The sequence below is a fragment of the Lissotriton vulgaris genome, chromosome 1_1 (genome assembly GCF_964263255.1).
Source record: "Lissotriton vulgaris chromosome 1_1, aLisVul1.2, whole genome shotgun sequence".
NCBI classification, from domain to species: domain Eukaryota; kingdom Metazoa; phylum Chordata; class Amphibia; order Caudata; family Salamandridae; genus Lissotriton; species Lissotriton vulgaris.
This window is the reverse complement of record NC_141685.1, coordinates 200,345,546-200,371,368: the sequence shown is the minus strand read 5'-3', so window position 1 is coordinate 200,371,368 and position 25,823 is coordinate 200,345,546. Positions and strand designations below refer to the sequence as shown.

At 49.2% G+C, this 25,823-nt stretch overlaps 44 non-coding genes across 44 annotated transcripts in view; 29 read left to right on the top strand and 15 right to left on the bottom strand.

Moving 5' to 3' along the window:
• Positions 1-27, top strand: part of TRNAN-GUU (transfer RNA asparagine (anticodon GUU)) — a 74-nt gene extending 47 nt beyond the window's left edge. Inside the window, exon 1 of the tRNA in view lies at positions 1-27. This exon is cut by the window's left edge and continues 47 nt beyond it. This is a non-coding gene — a tRNA (tRNA-Asn).
• A 228-nt stretch (positions 28-255) lies between these two features.
• On the top strand, positions 256-327 carry TRNAW-CCA (transfer RNA tryptophan (anticodon CCA)). The gene has a single exon. It is a non-coding gene; the product is annotated as a tRNA-Trp (tRNA).
• Positions 328-398: 71 nt separating this feature from the next.
• On the bottom strand, positions 399-469 carry TRNAG-GCC (transfer RNA glycine (anticodon GCC)). The gene has a single exon. It is a non-coding gene; the product is annotated as a tRNA-Gly (tRNA).
• A 1,161-nt stretch (positions 470-1,630) lies between these two features.
• Positions 1,631-1,704, top strand: TRNAN-GUU (transfer RNA asparagine (anticodon GUU)). Its single transcript has one exon. It is a non-coding gene; the product is annotated as a tRNA-Asn (tRNA).
• A 236-nt stretch (positions 1,705-1,940) lies between these two features.
• On the top strand, positions 1,941-2,012 carry TRNAW-CCA (transfer RNA tryptophan (anticodon CCA)). Its single transcript has one exon. It is a non-coding gene; the product is annotated as a tRNA-Trp (tRNA).
• Positions 2,013-2,083: 71 nt separating this feature from the next.
• TRNAG-GCC (transfer RNA glycine (anticodon GCC)) lies at positions 2,084-2,154 on the bottom strand. The gene has a single exon. It is a non-coding gene; the product is annotated as a tRNA-Gly (tRNA).
• Positions 2,155-3,315: 1,161 nt separating this feature from the next.
• On the top strand, positions 3,316-3,389 carry TRNAN-GUU (transfer RNA asparagine (anticodon GUU)). Its single transcript has one exon. It is a non-coding gene; the product is annotated as a tRNA-Asn (tRNA).
• A 380-nt stretch (positions 3,390-3,769) lies between these two features.
• On the bottom strand, positions 3,770-3,840 carry TRNAG-GCC (transfer RNA glycine (anticodon GCC)). Its single transcript has one exon. It is a non-coding gene; the product is annotated as a tRNA-Gly (tRNA).
• Positions 3,841-4,985: 1,145 nt separating this feature from the next.
• Positions 4,986-5,059, top strand: TRNAN-GUU (transfer RNA asparagine (anticodon GUU)). The gene has a single exon. It is a non-coding gene; the product is annotated as a tRNA-Asn (tRNA).
• A 236-nt stretch (positions 5,060-5,295) lies between these two features.
• TRNAW-CCA (transfer RNA tryptophan (anticodon CCA)) lies at positions 5,296-5,367 on the top strand. Its single transcript has one exon. It is a non-coding gene; the product is annotated as a tRNA-Trp (tRNA).
• A 71-nt stretch (positions 5,368-5,438) lies between these two features.
• TRNAG-GCC (transfer RNA glycine (anticodon GCC)) lies at positions 5,439-5,509 on the bottom strand. Its single transcript has one exon. It is a non-coding gene; the product is annotated as a tRNA-Gly (tRNA).
• A 1,145-nt stretch (positions 5,510-6,654) lies between these two features.
• Positions 6,655-6,728, top strand: TRNAN-GUU (transfer RNA asparagine (anticodon GUU)). Its single transcript has one exon. It is a non-coding gene; the product is annotated as a tRNA-Asn (tRNA).
• A 236-nt stretch (positions 6,729-6,964) lies between these two features.
• On the top strand, positions 6,965-7,036 carry TRNAW-CCA (transfer RNA tryptophan (anticodon CCA)). Its single transcript has one exon. It is a non-coding gene; the product is annotated as a tRNA-Trp (tRNA).
• A 71-nt stretch (positions 7,037-7,107) lies between these two features.
• TRNAG-GCC (transfer RNA glycine (anticodon GCC)) lies at positions 7,108-7,178 on the bottom strand. The gene has a single exon. It is a non-coding gene; the product is annotated as a tRNA-Gly (tRNA).
• Positions 7,179-8,323: 1,145 nt separating this feature from the next.
• On the top strand, positions 8,324-8,397 carry TRNAN-GUU (transfer RNA asparagine (anticodon GUU)). The gene has a single exon. It is a non-coding gene; the product is annotated as a tRNA-Asn (tRNA).
• Positions 8,398-8,633: 236 nt separating this feature from the next.
• Positions 8,634-8,705, top strand: TRNAW-CCA (transfer RNA tryptophan (anticodon CCA)). Its single transcript has one exon. It is a non-coding gene; the product is annotated as a tRNA-Trp (tRNA).
• Positions 8,706-8,776: 71 nt separating this feature from the next.
• On the bottom strand, positions 8,777-8,847 carry TRNAG-GCC (transfer RNA glycine (anticodon GCC)). Its single transcript has one exon. It is a non-coding gene; the product is annotated as a tRNA-Gly (tRNA).
• A 1,161-nt stretch (positions 8,848-10,008) lies between these two features.
• On the top strand, positions 10,009-10,082 carry TRNAN-GUU (transfer RNA asparagine (anticodon GUU)). The gene has a single exon. It is a non-coding gene; the product is annotated as a tRNA-Asn (tRNA).
• Positions 10,083-10,318: 236 nt separating this feature from the next.
• On the top strand, positions 10,319-10,390 carry TRNAW-CCA (transfer RNA tryptophan (anticodon CCA)). The gene has a single exon. It is a non-coding gene; the product is annotated as a tRNA-Trp (tRNA).
• A 71-nt stretch (positions 10,391-10,461) lies between these two features.
• On the bottom strand, positions 10,462-10,532 carry TRNAG-GCC (transfer RNA glycine (anticodon GCC)). Its single transcript has one exon. It is a non-coding gene; the product is annotated as a tRNA-Gly (tRNA).
• A 1,161-nt stretch (positions 10,533-11,693) lies between these two features.
• On the top strand, positions 11,694-11,767 carry TRNAN-GUU (transfer RNA asparagine (anticodon GUU)). The gene has a single exon. It is a non-coding gene; the product is annotated as a tRNA-Asn (tRNA).
• Positions 11,768-12,003: 236 nt separating this feature from the next.
• On the top strand, positions 12,004-12,075 carry TRNAW-CCA (transfer RNA tryptophan (anticodon CCA)). The gene has a single exon. It is a non-coding gene; the product is annotated as a tRNA-Trp (tRNA).
• Positions 12,076-12,146: 71 nt separating this feature from the next.
• Positions 12,147-12,217, bottom strand: TRNAG-GCC (transfer RNA glycine (anticodon GCC)). Its single transcript has one exon. It is a non-coding gene; the product is annotated as a tRNA-Gly (tRNA).
• Positions 12,218-13,362: 1,145 nt separating this feature from the next.
• TRNAN-GUU (transfer RNA asparagine (anticodon GUU)) lies at positions 13,363-13,436 on the top strand. The gene has a single exon. It is a non-coding gene; the product is annotated as a tRNA-Asn (tRNA).
• Positions 13,437-13,672: 236 nt separating this feature from the next.
• TRNAW-CCA (transfer RNA tryptophan (anticodon CCA)) lies at positions 13,673-13,744 on the top strand. Its single transcript has one exon. It is a non-coding gene; the product is annotated as a tRNA-Trp (tRNA).
• A 71-nt stretch (positions 13,745-13,815) lies between these two features.
• TRNAG-GCC (transfer RNA glycine (anticodon GCC)) lies at positions 13,816-13,886 on the bottom strand. The gene has a single exon. It is a non-coding gene; the product is annotated as a tRNA-Gly (tRNA).
• Positions 13,887-15,800: 1,914 nt separating this feature from the next.
• On the top strand, positions 15,801-15,874 carry TRNAN-GUU (transfer RNA asparagine (anticodon GUU)). The gene has a single exon. It is a non-coding gene; the product is annotated as a tRNA-Asn (tRNA).
• A 236-nt stretch (positions 15,875-16,110) lies between these two features.
• TRNAW-CCA (transfer RNA tryptophan (anticodon CCA)) lies at positions 16,111-16,182 on the top strand. The gene has a single exon. It is a non-coding gene; the product is annotated as a tRNA-Trp (tRNA).
• Positions 16,183-16,253: 71 nt separating this feature from the next.
• Positions 16,254-16,324, bottom strand: TRNAG-GCC (transfer RNA glycine (anticodon GCC)). Its single transcript has one exon. It is a non-coding gene; the product is annotated as a tRNA-Gly (tRNA).
• Positions 16,325-17,469: 1,145 nt separating this feature from the next.
• Positions 17,470-17,543, top strand: TRNAN-GUU (transfer RNA asparagine (anticodon GUU)). Its single transcript has one exon. It is a non-coding gene; the product is annotated as a tRNA-Asn (tRNA).
• A 236-nt stretch (positions 17,544-17,779) lies between these two features.
• Positions 17,780-17,851, top strand: TRNAW-CCA (transfer RNA tryptophan (anticodon CCA)). Its single transcript has one exon. It is a non-coding gene; the product is annotated as a tRNA-Trp (tRNA).
• Positions 17,852-17,922: 71 nt separating this feature from the next.
• TRNAG-GCC (transfer RNA glycine (anticodon GCC)) lies at positions 17,923-17,993 on the bottom strand. Its single transcript has one exon. It is a non-coding gene; the product is annotated as a tRNA-Gly (tRNA).
• Positions 17,994-19,138: 1,145 nt separating this feature from the next.
• On the top strand, positions 19,139-19,212 carry TRNAN-GUU (transfer RNA asparagine (anticodon GUU)). Its single transcript has one exon. It is a non-coding gene; the product is annotated as a tRNA-Asn (tRNA).
• Positions 19,213-19,448: 236 nt separating this feature from the next.
• On the top strand, positions 19,449-19,520 carry TRNAW-CCA (transfer RNA tryptophan (anticodon CCA)). Its single transcript has one exon. It is a non-coding gene; the product is annotated as a tRNA-Trp (tRNA).
• A 71-nt stretch (positions 19,521-19,591) lies between these two features.
• Positions 19,592-19,662, bottom strand: TRNAG-GCC (transfer RNA glycine (anticodon GCC)). The gene has a single exon. It is a non-coding gene; the product is annotated as a tRNA-Gly (tRNA).
• Positions 19,663-20,823: 1,161 nt separating this feature from the next.
• On the top strand, positions 20,824-20,897 carry TRNAN-GUU (transfer RNA asparagine (anticodon GUU)). The gene has a single exon. It is a non-coding gene; the product is annotated as a tRNA-Asn (tRNA).
• Positions 20,898-21,133: 236 nt separating this feature from the next.
• On the top strand, positions 21,134-21,205 carry TRNAW-CCA (transfer RNA tryptophan (anticodon CCA)). The gene has a single exon. It is a non-coding gene; the product is annotated as a tRNA-Trp (tRNA).
• Positions 21,206-21,276: 71 nt separating this feature from the next.
• Positions 21,277-21,347, bottom strand: TRNAG-GCC (transfer RNA glycine (anticodon GCC)). Its single transcript has one exon. It is a non-coding gene; the product is annotated as a tRNA-Gly (tRNA).
• A 1,145-nt stretch (positions 21,348-22,492) lies between these two features.
• Positions 22,493-22,566, top strand: TRNAN-GUU (transfer RNA asparagine (anticodon GUU)). The gene has a single exon. It is a non-coding gene; the product is annotated as a tRNA-Asn (tRNA).
• Positions 22,567-22,802: 236 nt separating this feature from the next.
• Positions 22,803-22,874, top strand: TRNAW-CCA (transfer RNA tryptophan (anticodon CCA)). Its single transcript has one exon. It is a non-coding gene; the product is annotated as a tRNA-Trp (tRNA).
• Positions 22,875-22,945: 71 nt separating this feature from the next.
• Positions 22,946-23,016, bottom strand: TRNAG-GCC (transfer RNA glycine (anticodon GCC)). Its single transcript has one exon. It is a non-coding gene; the product is annotated as a tRNA-Gly (tRNA).
• Positions 23,017-24,161: 1,145 nt separating this feature from the next.
• TRNAN-GUU (transfer RNA asparagine (anticodon GUU)) lies at positions 24,162-24,235 on the top strand. Its single transcript has one exon. It is a non-coding gene; the product is annotated as a tRNA-Asn (tRNA).
• A 236-nt stretch (positions 24,236-24,471) lies between these two features.
• Positions 24,472-24,543, top strand: TRNAW-CCA (transfer RNA tryptophan (anticodon CCA)). The gene has a single exon. It is a non-coding gene; the product is annotated as a tRNA-Trp (tRNA).
• A 71-nt stretch (positions 24,544-24,614) lies between these two features.
• Positions 24,615-24,685, bottom strand: TRNAG-GCC (transfer RNA glycine (anticodon GCC)). The gene has a single exon. It is a non-coding gene; the product is annotated as a tRNA-Gly (tRNA).
• Positions 24,686-25,823: the final 1,138 nt, after the last annotated feature.

Here is a 25,823-nt window from a genome sequence, read left to right as displayed (position 1 = left end):
TTGGTGGTTCAAGCCCACCCAGGGACGTTGCCTTTTGTCTGCATGAAACACAGATTTGCTCTTTCCTGCGTGCGATCCTTTCCCTGAATAGTTCAATCCTCAGCGTTCTCACTGCACCTGCAGTCAATTTCAATAATTAGGATAGAAAACAAAAGGCCAAGCCCTGTAATACAACCGTAGGCATATAAGCAGAGGAAAATAAGTCAAAAGGCCCACAGCATTTGTTCATCTGGCATCGAAGGCTGCAAGTGTAAGGACCTCGTGGCGCAACGGTAGCGCGTCTGACTCCAGATCAGAAGGTTGCGTGTTCAAATCACGTCGGGGTCACTGCTTACCATTTTATTCCCCACTGAGTTCATATATATCATTTCGAAAACAAAGTCAAAAGAAAGCAACCTTGCATTGGCCGGGAATCGAACCCGGGCCTCCCGCGTGGCAGGCGAGAATTCTACCACTGAACCACCAATGCTTCACATGGTGTGTTCACAGCAAGAGCTCTGTCCAAGACAGTGGTCAGGTTCACACACTTAAATTGTACACATATGATCAAAGTGTGCGCAGCAGACATGATAACGCCAACGTTTCACATGATGATGTCAAGAATCAGATGCAGGAGACTATAAGTAATAATGTCTTTGCATTTGCTGAGGTCACTGGCTTGGTACTAGAGTTGTGGTTATCAGGGCATGATGGCAGGCTGCTCCTGACAGAAGTGGCTCACAGAATGCACCCACCAGATCACCAGCACTATTGTGTTTCAGATCATGTCACTGAACTCTCCTCCTGGAAAATCCTTCCCACTGGCTTTGCCAGATTCTGTGTCCTCCCCAAAATGCTGGGGTGAAACGGGCAGAGTTCTGCGCCCTGCGCCCCTTTACGCGTCCCTAACGCCATCCCAACGCGCCCTGGTCGGGCACAGCCCTGGTCGGGCTTAGATCACTGGAGCCTCTGGAGATCAAGAACTCCGGAAGCCTAGGGTCAGGCCTATTGCAGAGGCATCTTGTGCCTGGCCATTCCGGGATTGTTGTGTTTCAGGGCCTAGCCATCAATACTCCTGGGATTTCTTTCCATGAGAACCCTCATGCCCCTGTCCTCCCACAAGCCCGAGCTTTTATGTAAAATAAAGTGTGCTCTGTGGGCCTTCCCCTATGTGCTCTCTGCCTAATCTCTTTCTCCCAAGCTGAGCTCTGCAGGTAAATGTATCTATCTGACTGAGGGGCTAGGGAGGGCCTTTCCCAGCAGTCTTACAAGCCAAGAGTTCAGAGAAAGCACCTGCTCTGGGAAGGAGACTCTGCTCACAGAGAAGACAAGTCCAACATAACACAGTGAAGATGGGATGGGCAAGACACACGCCTCACGGGCTGGTAGCACGCAAACAGAGGAGCAGGGAGCTACGCTAAGCAGGCAAAGAGAAAAGTCATGTATGAGTCTCATGCACTGTGACCGGTAGTAATACTGGCTCTAACACCATTAGACAGTAGTCTACACATCATAAATTACAACAGTAACAAGACACTAAGCAAATGACAAATGCTGTATGGCATAAAGACGCCTTATATAATACAAGCTCAAGGCAGGCGCACACATGTCAAGACATATATTGAGTCTCAGGAAATGTATACAGTCAATAGTCTCTGTGGCGCAATCGGTTAGCGCGTTCGGCTGTTAACCGAAAGGTTGGTGGTTCAAGCCCACCCAGGGACGTAGCCTTTTGTCTGCATGAAACACAGATACGTACCTTTGCTCTTTCCTGCGTGCGATCCTTTCCCTGAATAGTTCAATCCTCAGCGTTCTCACTGCACCTGCAGTCAATTTCAATAATTAGGATAGAAAACAAAAGGCCAAGCCCTGTAATACAACCGTAGGCATATAAGCAGAGGAAAATAAGTCAAAAGGCCCACAGCATTTGTTCATCTGGCATCGAAGGCTGCAAGTGTAAGGACCTCGTGGCGCAACGGTAGCGCGTCTGACTCCAGATCAGAAGGTTGCGTGTTCAAATCACGTCGGGGTCACTGCTTACCATTTTATTCCCCACTGAGTTCATATATATCATTTCGAAAACAAAGTCAAAAGAAAGCAACCTTGCATTGGCCGGGAATCGAACCCGGGCCTCCCGCGTGGCAGGCGAGAATTCTACCACTGAACCACCAATGCTTCACATGGTGTGTTCACAGCAAGAGCTCTGTCCAAGACAGTGGTCAGGTTCACACACTTAAATTGTACACATATGAACAAAGTGTGCGCAGCAGCCATGATAACGCCAACGTTTCACATGATGATGGCAAGAATCAGATGCAGGAGACTATAAGTAATAATGTCTTTGCATTTGCTGAGGTCACTGGCTTGGTACTAGAGTTGTGGTTATCAGGGCATGATGGCAGGCTGCTCCTGACAGAAGTGGCTCACAGAATGCACCCGCCAGATCACCAGCACTTTTGTGTTTCAGATCATGTCACTGAACTCTCCTCCTGGAAAATCCTTCCCACTGGCTTTGCCAGATTCTGTGTCCTCCCCAAAATGCTGGGGTGAAACGGGCAGAGTTCTGCGCCCTGCGCCCCTTTACGCGTCCCTAACGCCATCCCAACGCGCCCTGGTCGGGCACAGCCCTGGTCGGGCTTAGATCACTGGAGCCTCTGGAGATCAAGAACTCCGGAAGCCTAGGGTCAGGCCTATTGCAGAGGCATCTTGTGCCTGGCCATTCCGGGATTGTTGTGTTTCAGGGCCTAGCCATCAATACTCCTGGGATTTCTTTCCATGAGAACCCTCATGCCCCTGTCCTCCCACAAGCCCGAGCTTTTATGTAAAATAAAGTGTGCTCTGTGGGCCTTCCCCTATGTGCTCTCTGCCTAATCTCTTTCTCCCAAGCTGAGCTCTGCAGGTAAATGTATCTATCTGACTGAGGGGCTAGGGAGGGCCTTTCCCAGCAGTCTTACAAGCCAAGAGTTCAGAGAAAGCACCTGCTCTGGGAAGGAGACTCTGCTCACAGAGAAGACAAGTCCAACATAACACAGTGAAGATGGGATGGGCAAGACACACGCCTCACGGGCTGGTAGCACGCAAACAGAGGAGCAGGGAGCTACGCTAAGCAGGCAAAGAGAAAAGTCATGTATGAGTCTCATTCACTGTGACCGGTAGTAATACTGGCTCTAACACCATTAGACAGTAGTCTACACATCATAAATTACAACAGTAACAAGACACTAAGCAAATGACAAATGCTGTATGGCATAAAGACGCCTTATATAATACAAGCTCCAGGCAGGCGCACACATGTCAAGACATATATTGAGTCTCAGGAAATGTATACACTCAATAGTCTCTGTGGCGCAATCGGTTAGCGCGTTCGGCTGTTAACCGAAAGGTTGGTGGTTCAAGCCCACCCAGGGACGTAGCCTTTTGTCTGCATGAAACACAGATACGTACCTTTGCTCTTTCCTGCGTGCGATCCTTTCCCTGAATAGTTCAATCCTCAGCGTTCTCACTGCACCTGCAGTCAATTTCAATAATTAGGATAGAAAACAAAAGGCCAAGCCCTGTAATACAACCGTAGGCATATAAGCAGAGGAAAATAAGTCAAAAGGCCCACAGCATTTGTTCATCTGGCATCGAAGGCTGCAAGTGTAAGGACCTTGTGGAACCAACGGTAGCGCGTCTGACTCCAGATCAGAAGGTTGCGTGTTCAAATCACGTCGGGGTCACTGCTTACCATTTTATTCCCCACTGAGTTCATATATATCATTTCGAAAACAAAGTCAAAAGAAAGCAACCTTGCATTGGCCGGGAATCGAACCCGGGCCTCCCGCGTGGCAGGCGAGAATTCTACCACTGAACCACCAATGCTTCACATGGTGTGTTCACAGCAAGAGCTCTGTCCAAGACAGTGGTCAGGTTCACACACTTAAATTGTACACATATGAACAAAGTGTGCGCAGCAGACATGATAACGCCAACGTTTCACATGATGATGGCAAGAATCAGATGCAGGAGACTATAAGTAATAATGTCTTTGCATTTGCTGAGGTCACTGGCTTGGTACTAGAGTTGTGGTTATCAGGGCATGATGGCAGGCTGCTCCTGACAGAAGTGGCTCACAGAATGCACCCGCCAGATCACCAGCACTATTGTGTTTCAGATCATGTCACTGAACTCTCCTCCTGGAAAATCCTTCCCACTGGCTTTGCCAGATTCTGTGTCCTCCCCAAAATGCTGGGGTGAAACGGGCAGAGTTCTGCGCCCTGCGCCCCTTTACGCGTCCCTAATGCCATCCCAACGCGCCCTGGTCGGGCTTAGATCACTGGAGCCTCTGGAGATCAAGAACTCCGGAAGCCTAGGGTCAGGCCTATTGCAGAGGCATCTTGTGCCTGGCCATTCCGGGATTGTTGTGTTTCAGGGCCTAGCCATCAATACTCCTGGGATTTCTTTCCAGGAGAACCCTCATGTCCCTGTCCTCCCACAAGCCCGAGCTTTTATGTAAAATAAAGTGTGCTCTGTGGGCCTTCCCCTATGTGCTCTCTGCCTAATCTCTTTCTCCCAAGCTGAGCTCTGCAGGTAAATGTATCTATCTGACTGAGGGGCTAGGGAGGGCCTTTCCCAGCAGTCTTACAAGCCAAGAGTTCAGAGAAAGCACCTGCTCTGGGAAGGAGACTCTGCTCACAGAGAAGACAAGTCCAACATAACACAGTGAAGATGGGATGGGCAAGACACACGCCTCACGGGCTGGTAGCACGCAAACAGAGGAGCAGGGAGCTACGCTAAGCAGGCAAAGAGAAAAGTCATGTATGAGTCTCATGCACTGTGACCGGTAGTAATACTGGCTCTAACACCATTAGACAGTAGTCTACACATCATAAATTACAACAGTAACAAGACACTAAGCAAATGACAAATGCTGTATGACATAAAGACGCCTTATATAATACAAGCTCCAGGCAGGCGCACACATGTCAAGACATATATTGAGTCTCAGGAAATGTATACAGTCAATAGTCTCTGTGGCGCAATCGGTTAGCGCGTTCGGCTGTTAACCGAAAGGTTGGTGGTTCAAGCCCACCCAGGGACGTCGCCTTTTGTCTGCATGAAACACAGATACGTACCTTTGCTCTTTCCTGCGTGCGATCCTTTCCCTGAATAGTTCAATCCTCAGCGTTCTCACTGCACCTGCAGTCAATTTCAATAATTAGGATAGAAAACAAAAGGCCAAGCCCTGTAATAAAACCGTAGGCATATAAGCAGAGGAAAATAAGTCAAAAGGCCCACAGCATTTGTTCATCTGGCATCGAAGGCTGCAAGTGTAAGGACCTCGTGGCGCAACGGTAGCGCGTCTGACTCCAGATCAGAAGGTTGCGTGTTCAAATCACGTCGGGGTCACTGCTTACCATTTTATTCCCCACTGAGTTCATATATATCATTTCGAAAACAAAGTCAAAAGAAAGCAACCTTGCATTGGCCGGGAATAGAACCCGGGCCTCCCGCGTGGCAGGCGAGAATTCTACCACTGAACCACCAATGCTTCACATGGTGTGTTCACAGCAAGAGCTCTGTCCAAGACAGTGGTCAGGTTCACACACTTAAATTGTACACATATGAACAAAGTGTGCACAGCAGACATGATAACGCCAACGTTTCACATGATGATGGCAAGAATCAGATGCAGGAGACTATAAGTAATAATGTCTTTGCATTTGCTGAGGTCACTGGCTTGGTACTAGAGTTGTGGTTATCAGGGCATGATGGCAGGCTGCTCCTGACAGAAGTGGCTCACAGAATGCACCCGCCAGATCACCAGCACTATTGTGTTTCAGATCATGTCACTGAACTCTCCTCCTGGAAAATCCTTCCCACTGGCTTTGCCAGATTCTGTGTCCTCCCCAAAATGCTGGGGTGAAACGGGCAGAGTTCTGCGCCCTGCGCCCCTTTACGCGTCCCTAATGCCATCCCAACGCGCCCTGGTCGGGCTTAGATCACTGGAGCCTCTGGAGATCAAGAACTCCGGAAGCCTAGGGTCAGGCCTATTGCAGAGGCATCTTGTGCCTGGCCATTCCGGGATTGTTGTGTTTCAGGGCCTAGCCATCAATACTCCTGGGATTTCTTTCCAGGAGAACCCTCATGTCCCTGTCCTCCCACAAGCCCGAGCTTTTATGTAAAATAAAGTGTGCTCTGTGGGCCTTCCCCTATGTGCTCTCTGCCTAATCTCTTTCTCCCAAGCTGAGCTCTGCAGGTAAATGTATCTATCTGACTGAGGGGCTAGGGAGGGCCTTTCCCAGCAGTCTTACAAGCCAAGAGTTCAGAGAAAGCACCTGCTCTGGGAAGGAGACTCTGCTCACAGAGAAGACAAGTCCAACATAACACAGTGAAGATGGGATGGGCAAGACACACGCCTCACGGGCTGGTAGCACGCAAACAGAGGAGCAGGGAGCTACGCTAAGCAGGCAAAGAGAAAAGTCATGTATGAGTCTCATGCACTGTGACCGGTAGTAATACTGGCTCTAACACCATTAGACAGTAGTCTACACATCATAAATTACAACAGTAACAAGACACTAAGCAAATGAAAAATGCTGTATGGCATAAAGACGCCTTATATAATACAAGCTCCAGGCAGGCGCACACATGTCAAGACATATATTGAGTCTCAGGAAATGTATACAGTCAATAGTCTCTGTGGCGCAATCGGTTAGCGCGTTCGGCTGTTAACCGAAAGGTTGGTGGTTCAAGCCCACCCAGGGACGTAGCCTTTTGTCTGCATGAAACACAGATACGTACCTTTGCTCTTTCCTGCGTGCGATCCTTTCCCTGAATAGTTCAATCCTCAGCGTTCTCACTGCACCTGCAGTCAATTTCAATAATTAGGATAGAAAACAAAAGGCCAAGCCCTGTAATACAACCGTAGGCATATAAGCAGAGGAAAATAAGTCAAAAGGCCCACAGCATTTGTTCATCTGGCATCGAAGGCTGCAAGTGTAAGGACCTCATGGCGCAACGGTAGCGCGTCTGACTCCAGATCAGAAGGTTGCGTGTTCAAATCACGTCGGGGTCACTGCTTACCATTTTATTCCCCACTGAGTTCATATATATCATTTCGAAAACAAAGTCAAAAGAAAGCAACCTTGCATTGGCCGGGAATCGAACCCGGGCCTCCCGCGTGGCAGGCGAGAATTCTACCACTGAACCACCAATGCTTCACATGGTGTGTTCACAGCAAGAGCTCTGTCCAAGACAGTGGTCAGGTTCACACACTTAAATTGTAAACATATGAACAAAGTGTGCGCAGCAGACATGATAACGCCAACGTTTCACATGATGATGGCAAGAATCAGATGCGGGAGACTATAAGTAATAATGTCTTTGCATTTGCTGAGGTCACTGGCTTGGTACTAGAGTTGTGGTTATCAGGGCATGATGGCAGGCTGCTCCTGACAGAAGTGGCTCACAGAATGCACCCGCCAGATCACCAGCACTATTGTGTTTCAGATCATGTCACTGAACTCTCCTCCTGGAAAATCCTTCCCACTGGCTTTGCCAGATTCTGTGTCCTCCCCAAAATGCTGGGGTGAAACGGGCAGAGTTCTGCGCCCTGCGCCCCTTTACGCGTCCCTAATGCCATCCCAACGCGCCCTGGTCGGGCTTAGATCACTGGAGCCTCTGGAGATCAAGAACTCCGGAAGCCTAGGGTCAGGCCTATTGCAGAGGCATCTTGTGCCTGGCCATTCCGGGATTGTTGTGTTTCAGGGCCTAGCCATCAATACTCCTGGGATTTCTTTCCAGGAGAACCCTCATGTCCCTGTCCTCCCACAAGCCCGAGCTTTTATGTAAAATAAAGTGTGCTCTGTGGGCCTTCCCCTATGTGCTCTCTGCCTAATCTCTTTCTCCCAAGCTGAGCTCTGCAGGTAAATGTATCTATCTGACTGAGGGGCTAGGGAGGGCCTTTCCCAGCAGTCTTACAAGCCAAGAGTTCAGAGAAAGCACCTGCTCTGGGAAGGAGACTCTGCTCACAGAGAAGACAAGTCCAACATAACACAGTGAAGATGGGATGGGCAAGACACACGCCTCACGGGCTGGTAGCACGCAAACAGAGGAGCAGGGAGCTACGCTAAGCAGGCAAAGAGAAAAGTCATGTATGAGTCTCATGCACTGTGACCGGTAGTAATACTGGCTCTAACACCATTAGACAGTAGTCTACACATCATAAATTACAACAGTAACAAGACACTAAGCAAATGACAAATGCTGTATGGCATAAAGACGCCTTATATAATACAAGCTCCAGGCAGGCGCACACATGTCAAGACATATATTGAGTCTCAGGAAATGTATACAGTCAATAGTCTCTGTGGCGCAATCGGTTAGCGCGTTCGGCTGTTAACCGAAAGGTTGGTGGTTCAAGCCCACCCAGGGACGTAGCCTTTTGTCTGCATGAAACACAGATACGTACCTTTGCTCTTTCCTGCGTGCGATCCTTTCCCTGAATAGTTCAATCCTCAGCGTTCTCACTGCACCTGCAGTCAATTTCAATAATTAGGATAGAAAACAAAAGGCCAAGCCCTGTAATACAACCGTAGGCATATAAGCAGAGGAAAATAAGTCAAAAGGCCCACAGCATTTGTTCATCTGGCATCGAAGGCTGCAAGTGTAAGGACCTCGTGGCGCAACGGTAGCGCGTCTGACTCCAGATCAGAAGGTTGCGTGTTCAAATCACGTCGGGGTCACTGCTTACCATTTTATTCCCCACTGAGTTCATAGATATCATTTCGAAAACAAAGTCAAAAGAAAGCAACCTTGCATTGGCCGGGAATCGAACCCGGGCCTCCCGCGTGGCAGGCGAGAATTCTACCACTGAACCACCAATGCTTCACATGGTGTGTTCACAGCAAGAGCTCTGTCCAAGACAGTGGTCAGGTTCACACACTTAAATTGTACACATATGAACAAAGTGTGCGCAGCAGACATGATAACGCCAACGTTTCACATGATGATGGCAAGAATCAGATGCGGGAGACTATAAGTAATAATGTCTTTGCATTTGCTGAGGTCACTGGCTTGGTACTAGAGTTGTGGTTATCAGGGCATGATGGCAGGCTGCTCCTGACAGAAGTGGCTCACAGAATGCACCCGCCAGATCACCAGCACTATTGTGTTTCAGATCATGTCACTGAACTCTCCTCCTGGAAAATCCTTCCCACTGGCTTTGCCAGATTCTGTGTCCTCCCCAAAATGCTGGGGTGAAACGGGCAGAGTTCTGCGCCCTGCGCCCCTTTACGCGTCCCTAATGCCATCCCAACGCGCCCTGGTCGGGCACAGCCCTGGTCGGGCTTAGATCACTGGAGCCTCTGGAGATCAAGAACTCCGGAAGCCTAGGGTCAGACCTATTGCAGAGGCATCTTGTGCCTGGCCATTCCGGGATTGTTGTGTTTCGGGGCCTAGCCATCAATACTCCTGGGATTTCTTTCCATGAGAACCCTCATGTCCCTGTCCTCCCACAAGCCCGAGCTTTTATGTAAAATAAAGTGTGCTCTGTGGGCCTTCCCCTATGTGCTCTCTGCCTAATCTCTTTCTCCCAAGCTGAGCTCTGCAGGTAAATGTATCTATCTGACTGAGGGGCTAGGGAGGGCCTTTCCCAGCAGTCTTACAAGCCAAGAGTTCAGAGAAAGCACCTGCTCTGGGAAGGAGACTCTGCTCACAGAGAAGACAAGTCCAACATAACACAGTGAAGATGGGATGGGCAAGACACACGCCTCACGGGCTGGTAGCACGCAAACAGAGGAGCAGGGAGCTACGCTAAGCAGGCAAAGAGAAAAGTCACGTATGAGTCTCATGCACTGTGACCGGTAGTAATACTGGCTCTAACACCATTAGACAGTAGTCTACACATCATAAATTACAACAGTAACAAGACACTAAGCAAATGACAAATGCTGTATGGCATAAAGACGCCTTATATAATACAAGCTCCAGGCAGGCGCACACATGTCAAGACATATATTGAGTCTCAGGAAATGTATACAGTCAATAGTCTCTGTGGCGCAATCGGTTAGCGCGTTTGGCTGTTAACCGAAAGGTTGGTGGTTCAAGCCCACCCAGGGACGTAGCCTTTTGTCTGCATGAAACACAGATACGTACCTTTGCTCTTTCCTGCGTGCGATCCTTTCCCTGAATAGTTCAATCCTCAGCGTTCTCACTGCACCTGCAGTCAATTTCAATAATTAGGATAGAAAACAAAAGGCCAAGCCCTGTAATACAACCGTAGGCATATAAGCAGAGGAAAATAAGTCAAAAGGCCCACAGCATTTGATCATCTGGCATCGAAGGCTGCAAGTGTAAGGACCTCGTGGCGCAACGGTAGCGCGTCTGACTCCAGATCAGAAGGTTGCGTGTTCAAATCACGTCGGGGTCACTGCTTACCATTTTATTCCCCACTGAGTTCATATATATCATTTCGAAAACAAAGTCAAAAGAAAGCAACCTTGCATTGGCCGGGAATAGAACCCGGGCCTCCCGCGTGGCAGGCGAGAATTCTACCACTGAACCACCAATGCTTCACATGGTGTGTTCACAGCAAGAGCTCTGTCCAAGACAGTGGTCAGGTTCACACACTTAAATTGTACACATATGAACAAAGTGTGCGCAGCAGACATGATAACGCCAACGTTTCACATGATGATGGCAAGAATCAGATGCAGGAGACTATAAGTAATAATGTCTTTGCATTTGCTGAGGTCACTGGCTTGGTACTAGAGTTGTGGTTATCAGGGCATGATGGCAGGCTGCTCCTGACAGAAGTGGCTCACAGAATGCACCCGCCAGATCACCAGCACTATTGTGTTTCAGATCATGTCACTGAACTCTCCTCCTGGAAAATCCTTCCCACTGGCTTTGCCAGATTCTGTGTCCTCCCCAAAATGCTGGGGTGAAACGGGCAGAGTTCTGCGCCCTGCGCCCCTTTACGCGTCCCTAACGCCATCCCAACGCGCCCTGGTCGGGCACAGCCCTGGTCGGGCTTAGATCACTGGAGCCTCTGGAGATCAAGAACTCCGGAAGCCTAGGGTCAGGCCTATTGCAGAGGCATCTTGTGCCTGGCCATTCCGGGATTGTTGTGTTTCAGGGCCTAGCCATCAATACTCCTGGGATTTCTTTCCATGAGAACCCTCATGTCCCTGTCCTCCCACAAGCCCGAGCTTTTATGTAAAATAAAGTGTGCTCTGTGGGCCTTCCCCTATGTGCTCTCTGCCTAATCTCTTTCTCCCAAGCTGAGCTCTGCAGGTAAATGTATCTATCTGACTGAGGGGCTAGGGAGGGCCTTTCCCAGCAGTCTTACAAGCCAAGAGTTCAGAGAAAGCACCTGCTCTGGGAAGGAGACTCTGCTCACAGAGAAGACAAGTCCAACATAACACAGTGAAGATGGGATGGGCAAGACACACGCCTCACGGGCTGGTAGCACGCAAACAGAGGAGCAGGGAGCTACGCTAAGCAGGCAAAGAGAAAAGTCATGTATGAGTCTCATGCACTGTGACCGGTAGTAATACTGGCTCTAACACCATTAGACAGTAGTCTACACATCATAAATTACAACAGTAACAAGACACTAAGCAAATGACAAATGCTGTATGGCATAAAGACGCCTTATATAATACAAGCTCCAGGCAGGCGCACACATGTCAAGACATATATTGAGTCTCAGGAAATGTATACAGTCAATAGTCTCTGTGGCACAATCGGTTAGCGCGTTCGGCTGTTAACCGAAAGGTTGGTGGTTCAAGCCCACCCAGGGACGTAGCCTTTTGTCTGCATGAAACACAGATACGTACCTTTGCTCTTTCCTGCGTGCGATCCTTTCCCTGAATAGTTCAATCCTCAGCGTTCTCACTGCACCTGCAGTCAATTTCAATAATTAGGATAGAAAACAAAAGGCCAAGCCCTGTAATACAACCGTAGGCATATAAGCAGAGGAAAATAAGTCAAAAGGCCCACAGCATTTGTTCATCTGGCATCGAAGGCTGCAAGTGTAAGGACCTTGTGGCGCAACGGTAGCGCGTCTGACTCCAGATCAGAAGGTTGCGTGTTCAAATCACGTCGGGGTCACTGCTTACCATTTTATTCCCCACTGAGTTCATATATATCATTTCGAAAACAAAGTCAAAAGAAAGCAACCTTGCATTGGCCGGGAATCGAACCCGGGCCTCCCGCGTGGCAGGCGAGAATTCTACCACTGAACCACCAATGCTTCACATGGTGTGTTCACAGCAAGAGCTCTGTCCAAGACAGTGGTCAGGTTCACACACTTAAATTGTACACATATGAACAAAGTGTGCGCAGCAGACATGATAACGCCAACGTTTCACATGATGATGGCAAGAATCAGATGCAGGAGACTATAAGTAATAATGTCTTTGCATTTGCTGAGGTCACTGGCTTGGTACTAGAGTTGTGGTTATCAGGGCATGATGGCAGGCTGCTCCTGACAGAAGTGGCTCACAGAATGCACCCGCCAGATCACCAGCACTATTGTGTTTCAGATCATGTCACTGAACTCTCCTCCTGGAAAATCCTTCCCACTGGCTTTGCCAGATTCTGTGTCCTCCCCAAAATGCTGGGGTGAAACGGGCAGAGTTCTGCGCCCTGCGCCCCTTTACGCGTCCCTAATGCCATCCCAACGCGCCCTGGTCGGGCTTAGATCACTGGAGCCTCTGGAGATCAAGAACTCCGGAAGCCTAGGGTCAGGCCTATTGCAGAGGCATCTTGTGCCTGGCCATTCCGGGATTGTTGTGTTTCAGGGCCTAGCCATCAATACTCCTGGGATTTCTTTCCAGGAGAACCCTCATGTCCCTGTCCTCCCACAAGCCCGAGCTTTTATGTAAAATAAAGTGTGCTCTGTGGGCCTTCCCCTATGTGCTCTCTGCCTAATCTCTTTCTCCCAAGCTGAGCTCTGCAGGTAAATGTATCTATCTGACTGAGGGGCTAGGGAGGGCCTTTCCCAGCAGTCTTACAAGCCAAGAGTTCAGAGAAAGCACCTGCTCTGGGAAGGAGACTCTGCTCACAGAGAAGACAAGTCCAACATAACACAGTGAAGATGGGATGGGCAAGACACACGCCTCACGGGCTGGTAGCTCGCAAACAGAGGAGCAGGGAGCTACGCTAAGCAGGCAAAGAGAAAAGTCATGTATGAGTCTCATGCACTGTGACCGGTAGTAATACTGGCTCTAACACCATTAGACAGTAGTCTACACATCATAAATTACAACAGTAACAAGACACTAAGCAAATGACAAATGCTGTATGGCATAAAGACGCCTTATATAATACAAGCTCCAGGCAGGCGCACACATGTCAAGACATATATTGAGTCTCAGGAAATGTATACAGTCAATAGTCTCTGTGGCGCAATCGGTTAGCGCGTTCGGCTGTTAACCGAAAGGTTGGTGGTTCAAGCCCACCCAGGGACGTAGCCTTTTGTCTGCATGAAACACAGATACGTACCTTTGCTCTTTCCTGCGTGCAATCCTTTCCCTGAATAGTTCAATCCTCAGCGTTCTCACTGCACCTGCAGTCAATTTCAATAATTAGGATAGAAAACAAAAGGCCAAGCCCTGTAATAAAACCGTAGGCATATAAGCAGAGGAAAATAAGTCAAAAGGCCCACAGCATTTGTTCATCTGGCATCGAAGGCTGCAAGTGTAAGGACCTCGTGGCGCAACGGTAGCGCGTCTGACTCCAGATCAGAAGGTTGCGTGTTCAAATCACGTCGGGGTCACTGCTTACCATTTTATTCCCCACTGAGTTCATATATATCATTTCGAAAACAAAGTCAAAAGAAAGCAACCTTGCATTGGCCGGGAATCGAACCCGGGCCTCCCGCGTGGCAGGCGAGAATTCTACCACTGAACCACCAATGCTTCACATGGTGTGTTCACAGCAAGAGCTCTGTCCAAGACAGTGGTCAGGTTCACACACTTAAATTGTACACATATTTATTTATTTTATTTATGGGCTTATAACGCGCCGGCATCACACCCGAAGGTGTATCTCCGCGCGGAGCTGTGGAGAACAGGACAAACAGCACTCCAAACTAGAATAGAGTTGTTTTTAGGAGCTTCCTAAAGGCCAGATGGCTCGGGCACTCTCTAAGGGAAAGAGGGAGATTGTTCCATAGGCGCGGGCCCATAATGGAAAGGGCACGACCTCCCTGTCTGGTCTTGTAGTGTCTAGGAACCTGGAGTAACAGTTGGTTGCTCGACCTGAGATTGCGGCCGGGGCGGTGGTAAACAAATTTCTCGGCCAAATAGTGTGGACCGAGGTTGTAAAGACTCTTGTGTACCACACAACAAATCTTGAATTCCACCCGCTTCCGGATGGGAAGCCAGTGGAGGGCCTTGAAAAGGGGCAGAGATGGAGTTCTAGGGGGGGCATTAGTCACCAGGCGGGCCGCGGTGTTCTGAACCACCTGCAGTTTATTGAGCACTCCTTCGTTAGCTCCCAAGAAAAGGCCATTACAGTAGTCCAGGCGGCTCAGAACGAGGGCCTGGACCAAGGTCTTTCTTGTGTAGTCTGGAAGAAGGGGGAACACCTTCCGAAGGAGGCTTATAGTGTGGAAGCAGGATCCTGCCGTGGTGCTAGCATGGTGGGCAAGGGTGAGGTCGTGATCTAAACGAACCCCCAGGTTTTTCACCACCTGTTTAGGGGAGGGGGCCTGCCCCAGACTGGAGGGCCACCAGTCAGGAGTCCACAAGATTTTTTTATGAACAAAGTGTGCGCAGCAGACATGATAACGCCAACGTTTCACATGATGATGGCAAGAATCAGATGCGGGAGACTATAAGTAATAATGTCTTTGCATTTGCTGAGGTCACTGGCTTGGTACTAGAGTTGTGGTTATCAGGGCATGATGGCAGGCTGCTCCTGACAGAAGTGGCTCACAGAATGCACCCGCCAGATCACCAGCACTATTGTGTTTCAGATCATGTCACTGAACTCTCCTCCTGGAAAATCCTTCCCACTGGCTTTGCCAGATTCTGTGTCCTCCCCAAAATGCTGGGGTGAAACGGGCAGAGTTCTGCGCCCTGCGCCCCTTTACGCGTCCCTAATGCCATCCCAACGCGCCCTGGTCGGGCTTAGATCACTGGAGCCTCTGGAGATCAAGAACTCCGGAAGCCTAGGGTCAGGCCTATTGCAGAGGCATCTTGTGCCTGGCCATTCCGGGATTGTTGTGTTTCAGGGCCTAGCCATCAATACTCCTGGGATTTCTTTCCAGGAGAACCCTCATGTCCCTGTCCTCCCACAAGCCCGAGCTTTTATGTAAAATAAAGTGTGCTCTGTGGGCCTTCCCCTATGTGCTCTCTGCCTAATCTCTTTCTCCCAAGCTGAGCTCTGCAGGTAAATGTATCTATCTGACTGAGGGGCTAGGGAGGGCCTTTCCCAGCAGTCTTACAAGCCAAGAGTTCAGAGAAAGCACCTGCTCTGGGAAGGAGACTCTGCTCACAGAGAAGACAAGTCCAACATAACACAGTGAAGATGGGATGGGCAAGACACACGCCTCACGGGCTGGTAGCACGCAAACAGAGGAGCAGGGAGCTACGCTAAGCAGGCAAAGAGAAAAGTCATGTATGAGTCTCATGCACTGTGACCGGTAGTAATACTGGCTCTAACACCATTAGACAGTAGTCTACACATCATAAATTACAACAGTAACAAGACACTAAGCAAATGACAAATGCTGTATGGCATAAAGACGCCTTATATAATACAAGCTCCAGGCAGGCGCACACATGTCAAGACATATATTGAGTCTCAGGAAATGTATACAGTCAATAGTCTCTGTGGCGCAATCGGTTAGCGCGTTCGGCTGTTAACCGAAAGGTTGGTGGTTCAAGCCCACCCAGGGACGTCGCCTTTTGTCTGCATGAAACACAGATACGTACCTTTGCTCTTTCCTGCGTGCGATCCTTTCCCTGAATAGTTCAATCCTCAGCGTTCTCACTGCACCTGCAGTCAATTTCAATAATTAGGATAGAAAACAAAAGGCCAAGCCCTGTAATAAAACCGTAGGCATATAAGCAGAGGAAAATAAGTCAAAAGGCCCACAGCATTTGTTCATCTGGCATCGAAGGCTGCAAGTGTAAGGACCTCGTGGCGCAACGGTAGCGCGTCTGACTCCAGATCAGAAGGTTGCGTGTTCAAATCACGTCGGGGTCACTGCTTACCATTTTATTCCCCACTGAGTTCATATATATCATTTCGAAAACAAAGTCAAAAGAAAGCAACCTTGCATTGGCCGGGAATAGAACCCGGGCCTCCCGCGTGGCAGGCGAGAATTCTACCACTGAACCACCAATGCTTCACATGGTGTGTTCACAGCAAGAGCTCTGTCCAAGACAGTGGTCAGGTTCACACACTTAAATTGTACACATATGAACAAAGTGTGCACAGCAGACATGATAAAGCCAACGTTTCACATGATGATGGCAAGAATCAGATGCAGGAGACTATAAGTAATAATGTCTTTGCATTTGCTGAGGTCACTGGCTTGGTACTAGAGTTGTGGTTATCAGGGCATGATGGCAGGCTGCTCCTGACAGAAGTGGCTCACAGAATGCACCCGCCAGATCACCAGCACTATTGTGTTTCAGATCATGTCACTGAACTCTCCTCCTGGAAAATCCTTCCCACTGGCTTTGCCAGATTCTGTGTCCTCCCCAAAATGCTGGGGTGAAACGGGCAGAGTTCTGCGCCCTGCGCCCCTTTACGCGTCCCTAATGCCATCCCAACGCGCCCTGGTCGGGCTTAGATCACTGGAGCCTCTGGAGATCAAGAACTCCGGAAGCCTAGGGTCAGGCCTATTGCAGAGGCATCTTGTGCCTGGCCATTCCGGGATTGTTGTGTTTCAGGGCCTAGCCATCAATACTCCTGGGATTTCTTTCCAGGAGAACCCTCATGTCCCTGTCCTCCCACAAGCCCGAGCTTTTATGTAAAATAAAGTGTGCTCTGTGGGCCTTCCCCTATGTGCTCTCTGCCTAATCTCTTTCTCCCAAGCTGAGCTCTGCAGGTAAATGTATCTATCTGACTGAGGGGCTAGGGAGGGCCTTTCCCAGCAGTCTTACAAGCCAAGAGTTCAGAGAAAGCACCTGCTCTGGGAAGGAGACTCTGCTCACAGAGAAGACAAGTCCAACATAACACAGTGAAGATGGGATGGGCAAGACACACGCCTCACGGGCTGGTAGCACGCAAACAGAGGAGCAGGGAGCTACGCTAAGCAGGCAAAGAGAAAAGTCATGTATGAGTCTCATGCACTGTGACCGGTAGTAATACTGGCTCTAACACCATTAGACAGTAGTCTACACATCATAAATTACAACAGTAACAAGACACTAAGCAAATGACAAATGCTGTATGGCATAAAGACGCCTTATATAATACAAGCTCCAGGCAGGCGCACACATGTCAAGACATATATTGAGTCTCAGGAAATGTATACAGTCAATAGTCTCTGTGGCGCAATCGGTTAGCGCGTTCGGCTGTTAACCGAAAGGTTGGTGGTTCAAGCCCACCCAGGGACGTAGCCTTTTGTCTGCATGAAACACAGATACGTACCTTTGCTCTTTCCTGCGTGCGATCCTTTCCCTGAATAGTTCAATCCTCAGCGTTCTCACTGCACCTGCAGTCAATTTCAATAATTAGGATAGAAAACAAAAGGCCAAGCCCTGTAATACAACCGTAGGCATATAAGCAGAGGAAAATAAGTCAAAAGGCCCACAGCATTTGTTCATCTGGCATCGAAGGCTGCAAGTGTAAGGACCTCGTGGCGCAACGGTAGCGCGTCTGACTCCAGATCAGAAGGTTGCGTGTTCAAATCACGTCGGGGTCACTGCTTACCATTTTATTCCCCACGGAGTTCATAGATATCATTTCGAAAACAAAGTCAAAAGAAAGCAACCTTGCATTGGCCGGGAATCGAACCCGGGCCTCCCGCGTGGCAGGCGAGAATTCTACCACTGAACCACCAATGCTTCACATGGTGTGTTCACAGCAAGAGCTCTGTCCAAGACAGTGGTCAGGTTCACACACTTAAATTGTACACATATGAACAAAGTGTGCGCAGCAGACATGATAACGCCAACGTTTCACATGATGATGGCAAGAATCAGATGCGGGAGACTATAAGTAATAATGTCTTTGCATTTGCTGAGGTCACTGGCTTGGTACTAGAGTTGTGGTTATCAGGGCATGATGGCAGGCTGCTCCTGACAGAAGTGGCTCACAGAATGCACCCGCCAGATCACCAGCACTATTGTGTTTCAGATCATGTCACTGAACTCTCCTCCTGGAAAATCCTTCCCACTGGCTTTGCCAGATTCTGTGTCCTCCCCAAAATGCTGGGGTGAAACGGGCAGAGTTCTGCGCCCTGCGCCCCTTTACGCGTCCCTAATGCCATCCCAACGCGCCCTGGTCGGGCTTAGATCACTGGAGCCTCTGGAGATCAAGAACTCCGGAAGCCTAGGGTCAGGCCTATTGCAGAGGCATCTTGTGCCTGGCCATTCCGGGATTGTTGTGTTTCAGGGCCTAGCCATCAATACTCCTGGGATTTCTTTCCAGGAGAACCCTCATGTCCCTGTCCTCCCACAAGCCCGAGCTTTTATGTAAAATAAAGTGTGCTCTGTGGGCCTTCCCCTATGTGCTCTCTGCCTAATCTCTTTCTCCCAAGCTGAGCTCTGCAGGTAAATGTATCTATCTGACTGAGGGGCTAGGGAGGGCCTTTCCCAGCAGTCTTACAAGCCAAGAGTTCAGAGAAAGCACCTGCTCTGGGAAGGAGACTCTGCTCACAGAGAAGACAAGTCCAACATAACACAGTGAAGATGGGATGGGCAAGACACACGCCTCACGGGCTGGTAGCACGCAAACAGAGGAGCAGGGAGCTACGCTAAGCAGGCAAAGAGAAAAGTCATGTATGAGTCTCATGCACTGTGACCGGTAGTAATACTGGCTCTAACACCATTAGACAGTAGTCTACACATCATAAATTACAACAGTAACAAGACACTAAGCAAATGACAAATGCTGTATGGCATAAAGACGCCTTATATAATACAAGCTCCAGGCAGGCGCACACATGTCAAGACATATATTGAGTCTCAGGAAATGTATACAGTCACTAGTCTCTGTGGCGCAATCGGTTAGCGCGTTCGGCTGTTAACCGAAAGGTTGGTGGTTCAAGCCCACCCAGGGACGTAGCCTTTTGTCTGCATGAAACACAGATACGTACCTTTGCTCTTTCCTGCGTGCGATCCTTTCCCTGAATAGTTCAATCCTCAGCGTTCTCACTGCACCTGCAGTCAATTTCAATAATTAGGATAGAAAACAAAAGGCCAAGCCCTGTAATACAACCGTAGGCATATAAGCAGAGGAAAATAAGTCAAAAGGCCCACAGCATTTGATCATCTGGCATCGAAGGCTGCAAGTGTAAGGACCTCGTGGCGCAACGGTAGCGCGTCTGACTCCAGATCAGAAGGTTGCGTGTTCAAATCACGTCGGGGTCACTGCTTACCATTTTATTCCCCACTGAGTTCATATATATCATTTCGAAAACAAAGTCAAAAGAAAGCAACCTTGCATTGGCCGGGAATAGAACCCGGGCCTCCCGCGTGGCAGGCGAGAATTCTACCACTGAACCACCAATGCTTCACATGGTGTGTTCACAGCAAGAGCTCTGTCCAAGACAGTGGTCAGGTTCACACACTTAAATTGTACACATATGAACAAAGTGTGCGCAGCAGACATGATAACGCCAACGTTTCACATGATGATGGCAAGAATCAGATGCAGGAGACTATAAGTAATAATGTCTTTGCATTTGCTGAGGTCACTGGCTTGGTACTAGAGTTGTGGTTATCAGGGCATGATGGCAGGCTGCTCCTGACAGAAGTGGCTCACAGAATGCACCCGCCAGATCACCAGCACTATTGTGTTTCAGATCATGTCACTGAACTCTCCTCCTGGAAAATCCTTCCCACTGGCTTTGCCAGATTCTGTGTCCTCCCCAAAATGCTGGGGTGAAACGGGCAGAGTTCTGCGCCCTGCGCCCCTTTACGCGTCCCTAACGCCATCCCAACGCGCCCTGGTCGGGCACAGCCCTGGTCGGGCTTAGATCACTGGAGCCTCTGGAGATCAAGAACTCCGGAAGCCTAGGGTCAGGCCTATTGCAGAGGCATCTTGTGCCTGGCCATTCCGGGATTGTTGTGTTTCAGGGCCTAGCCATCAATACTCCTGGGATTTCTTTCCATGAGAACCCTCATGTCCCTGTCCTCCCACAAGCCCGAGCTTTTATGTAAAATAAAGTGTGCTCTGTGGGCCTTCCCCTATGTGCTCTCTGCCTAATCTCTTTCTCCCAAGCTGAGCTCTGCAGGTAAATGTATCTATCTGACTGAGGGGCTAGGGAGGGCCTTTCCCAGCAGTCTTACAAGCCAAGAGTTCAGAGAAAGCACCTGCTCTGGGAAGGAGACTCTGCTCACAGAGAAGACAAGTCCAACATAACACAGTGAAGATGGGATGGGCAAGACACACGCCTCACGGGCTGGTAGCACGCAAACAGAGGAGCAGGGAGCTACGCTAAGCAGGCAAAGAGAAAAGTCATGTATGAGTCTCATGCACTGTGACCGGTAGTAATACTGGCTCTAACACCATTAGACAGTAGTCTACACATCATAAATTACAACAGTAACAAGACACTAAGCAAATGACAAATGCTGTATGGCATAAAGACGCCTTATATAATACAAGCTCCAGGCAGGCGCACACATGTCAAGACATATATTGAGTCTCAGGAAATGTATACAGTCAATAGTCTCTGTGGCACAATCGGTTAGCGCGTTCGGCTGTTAACCGAAAGGTTGGTGGTTCAAGCCCACCCAGGGACGTAGCCTTTTGTCTGCATGAAACACAGATACGTACCTTTGCTCTTTCCTGCGTGCGATCCTTTCCCTGAATAGTTCAATCCTCAGCGTTCTCACTGCACCTGCAGTCAATTTCAATAATTAGGATAGAAAACAAAAGGCCAAGCCCTGTAATACAACCGTAGGCATATAAGCAGAGGAAAATAAGTCAAAAGGCCCACAGCATTTGTTCATCTGGCATCGAAGGCTGCAAGTGTAAGGACCTTGTGGCGCAACGGTAGCGCGTCTGACTCCAGATCAGAAGGTTGCGTGTTCAAATCACATCGGGGTCACTGCTTACCATTTTATTCCCCACTGAGTTCATATATATCATTTCGAAAACAAAGTCAAAAGAAAGCAACCTTGCATTGGCCGGGAATCGAACCCGGGCCTCCCGCGTGGCAGGCGAGAATTCTACCACTGAACCACCAATGCTTCACATGGTGTGTTCACAGCAAGAGCTCTGTCCAAGACAGTGGTCAGGTTCACACACTTAAATTGTACACATATGAACAAAGTGTGCGCAGCAGACATGATAACGCCAACGTTTCACATGATGATGGCAAGAATCAGATGCAGGAGACTATAAGTAATAATGTCTTTGCATTTGCTGAGGTCACTGGCTTGGTACTAGAGTTGTGGTTATCAGGGCATGATGGCAGGCTGCTCCTGACAGAAGTGGCTCACAGAATGCACCCGCCAGATCACCAGCACTATTGTGTTTCAGATCATGTCACTGAACTCTCCTCCTGGAAAATCCTTCCCACTGGCTTTGCCAGATTCTGTGTCCTCCCCAAAATGCTGGGGTGAAACGGGCAGAGTTCTGCGCCCTGCGCCCCTTTACGCGTCCCTAATGCCATCCCAACGCGCCCTGGTCGGGCTTAGATCACTGGAGCCTCTGGAGATCAAGAACTCCGGAAGCCTAGGGTCAGGCCTATTGCAGAGGCATCTTGTGCCTGGCCATTCCGGGATTGTTGTGTTTCAGGGCCTAGCCATCAATACTCCTGGGATTTCTTTCCAGGAGAACCCTCATGTCCCTGTCCTCCCACAAGCCCGAGCTTTTATGTAAAATAAAGTGTGCTCTGTGGGCCTTCCCCTATGTGCTCTCTGCCTAATCTCTTTCTCCCAAGCTGAGCTCTGCAGGTAAATGTATCTATCTGACTGAGGGGCTAGGGAGGGCCTTTCCCAGCAGTCTTACAAGCCAAGAGTTCAGAGAAAGCACCTGCTCTGGGAAGGAGACTCTGCTCACAGAGAAGACAAGTCCAACATAACACAGTGAAGATGGGATGGGCAAGACACACGCCTCACGGGCTGGTAGCACGCAAACAGAGGAGCAGGGAGCTACGCTAAGCAGGCAAAGAGAAAAGTCATGTATGAGTCTCATGCACTGTGACCGGTAGTAATACTGGCTCTAACACCATTAGACAGTAGTCTACACATCATAAATTACAACAGTAACAAGACACTAAGCAAATGACAAATGCTGTATGGCATAAAGACGCCTTATATAATACAAGCTCCAGGCAGGCGCACACATGTCAAGACATATATTGAGTCTCAGGAAATGTATACAGTCAATAGTCTCTGTGGCGCAATCGGTTAGCGCGTTCGGCTGTTAACCGAAAGGTTGGTGGTTCAAGCCCACCCAGGGACGTAGCCTTTTGTCTGCATGAAACACAGATACGTACCTTTGCTCTTTCCTGCGTGCGATCCTTTCCCTGAATAGTTCAATCCTCAGCGTTCTCACTGCACCTGCAGTCAATTTCAATAATTAGGATAGAAAACAAAAGGCCAAGCCCTGTAATACAACCATAGGCATATAAGCAGAGGAAAATAAGTCAAAAGGCCCACAGCATTTGTTCATCTGGCATCGAAGGCTGCAAGTGTAAGGACCTCGTGGCGCAACGGTAGCGCGTCTGACTCCAGATCAGAAGGTTGCGTGTTCAAATCACGTCGGGGTCACTGCTTACCATTTTATTCCCCACTGAGTTCATAGATATCATTTCGAAAACAAAGTCAAAAGAAAGCAACCTTGCATTGGCCGGGAATCGAACCCGGGCCTCCCGCGTGGCAGGCGAGAATTCTACCACTGAACCACCAATGCTTCACATGGTGTGTTCACAGCAAGAGCTCTGTCCAAGACAGTGGTCAGGTTCACACACTTAAATTGTACACATATGAACAAAGTGTGCGCAGCAGACATGATAACGCCAACGTTTCACATGATGATGGCAAGAATCAGATGCGGGAGACTATAAGTAATAATGTCTTTGCATTTGCTGAGGTCACTGGCTTGGTACTAGAGTTGTGGTTATCAGGGCATGATGGCAGGCTGCTCCTGACAGAAGTGGCTCACAGAATGCACCCGCCAGATCACCAGCACTATTGTGTTTCAGATCATGTCACTGAACTCTCCTCCTGGAAAATCCTTCCCACTGGCTTTGCCAGATTCTGTGTCCTCCCCAAAATGCTGGGGTGAAACGGGCAGAGTTCTGCGCCCTGCGCCCCTTTACGCGTCCCTAATGCCATCCCAACGCGCCCTGGTCGGGCTTAGATCACTGGAGCCTCTGGAGATCAAGAACTCCGGAAGCCTAGGGTCAGGCCTATTGCAGAGGCATCTTGTGCCTGGCCATTCCGGGATTGTTGTGTTTCAGGGCCTAGCCATCAATACTCCTGGGATTTCTTTCCAGGAGAACCCTCATGTCCCTGTCCTCCCACAAGCCCGAGCTTTTATGTAAAATAAAGTGTGCTCTGTGGGCCTTCCCCTATGTGCTCTCTGCCTAATCTCTTTCTCCCAAGCTGAGCTCTGCAGGTAAATGTATCTATCTGACTGAGGGGCTAGGGAGGGCCTTTCCCAGCAGTCTTACAAGCCAAGAGTTCAGAGAAAGCACCTGCTCTGGGAAGGAGACTCTGCTCACAGAGAAGACAAGTCCAACATAACACAGTGAAGATGGGATGGGCAAGACACACGCCTCACGGGCTGGTAGCACGCAAACAGAGGAGCAGGGAGCTACGCTAAGCAGGCAAAGAGAAAAGTCATGTATGAGTCTCATGCACTGTGACCGGTAGTAATACTGGCTCTAACACCATTAGACAGTAGTCTACACATCATAAATTACAACAGTAACAAGACACTAAGCAAATGACAAATGCTGTATGGCATAAAGACGCCTTATATAATACAAGCTCCAGGCAGGCGCACACATGTCAAGACATATATTGAGTCTCAGGAAATGTATACAGTCAATAGTCTCTGTGGCGCAATCGGTTAGCGCGTTCGGCTGTTAACCGAAAGGTTGGTGGTTCAAGCCCACCCAGGGACGTAGCCTTTTGTCTGCATGAAACACAGATACGTACCTTTGCTCTTTCCTGCGTGCGGTCCTTTCCCTGAATAGTTCAATCCTCAGCGTTCTCACTGCACCTGCAGTCAATTTCAATAATTAGGATAGAAAACAAAAGGCCAAGCCCTGTAATACAACCGTAGGCATATAAGCAGAGGAAAATAAGTCAAAAGGCCCACAGCATTTGTTCATCTGGCATCGAAGGCTGCAAGTGTAAGGACCTCGTGGCGCAACGGTAGCGCGTCTGACTCCAGATCAGAAGGTTGCGTGTTCAAATCACGTCGGGGTCACTGCTTACCATTTTATTCCCCACTGAGTTCATAGATATCATTTCGAAAAAAAAGTCAAAAGAAAGCAACCTTGCATTGGCCGGGAATCGAACCCGGGCCTCCCGCGTGGCAGGCGAGAATTCTACCACTGAACCACCAATGCTTCACATGGTGTGTTCACAGCAAGAGCTCTGTCCAAGACAGTGGTCAGGTTCACACACTTAAATTGTACACATATGAACAAAGTGTGCGCAGCAGACATGATAACGCCAACGTTTCACATGATGATGGCAAGAATCAGATGCAGGAGACTATAAGTAATAATGTCTTTGCATTTGCTGAGGTCACTGGCTTGGTACTAGAGTTGTGGTTATCAGGGCATGATGGCAGGCTGCTCCTGACAGAAGTGGCTCACAGAATGCACCCGCCAGATCACCAGCACTATTGTGTTTCAGATCATGTCACTGAACTCTCCTCCTGGAAAATCCTTCCCACTGGCTTTGCCAGATTCTGTGTCCTCCCCAAAATGCTGGGGTGAAACGGGCAGAGTTCTGCGCCCTGCGCCCCTTTACGCGTCCCTAACGCCATCCCAACGCGCCCTGGTCGGGCACAGCCCTGGTCGGGCTTAGATCACTGGAGCCTCTGGAGATCAAGAACTCCGGAAGCCTAGGGTCAGACCTATTGCAGAGGCATCTTGTGCCTGGCCATTCCGGGATTGTTGTGTTTCGGGGCCTAGCCATCAATACTCCTGGGATTTCTTTCCATGAGAACCCTCATGTCCCTGTCCTCCCACAAGCCCGAGCTTTTATGTAAAATAAAGTGTGCTCTGTGGGCCTTCCCCTATGTGCTCTCTGCCTAATCTCTTTCTCCCAAGCTGAGCTCTGCAGGTAAATGTATCTATCTGACTGAGGGGCTAGGGAGGGCCTTTCCCAGCAGTCTTACAAGCCAAGAGTTCAGAGAAAGCACCTGCTCTGGGAAGGAGACTCTGCTCACAGAGAAGACAAGTCCAACATAACACAGTGAAGATGGGATGGGCAAGACACACGCCTCACGGGCTGGTAGCACGCAAACAGAGGAGCAGGGAGCTACGCTAAGCAGGCAAAGAGAAAAGTCACGTATGAGTCTCATGCACTGTGACCGGTAGTAATACTGGCTCTAACACCATTAGACAGTAGTCTACACATCATAAATTACAACAGTAACAAGACACTAAGCAAATGACAAATGCTGTATGGCATAAAGACGCCTTATATAATACAAGCTCCAGGCAGGCGCACACATGTCAAGACATATATTGAGTC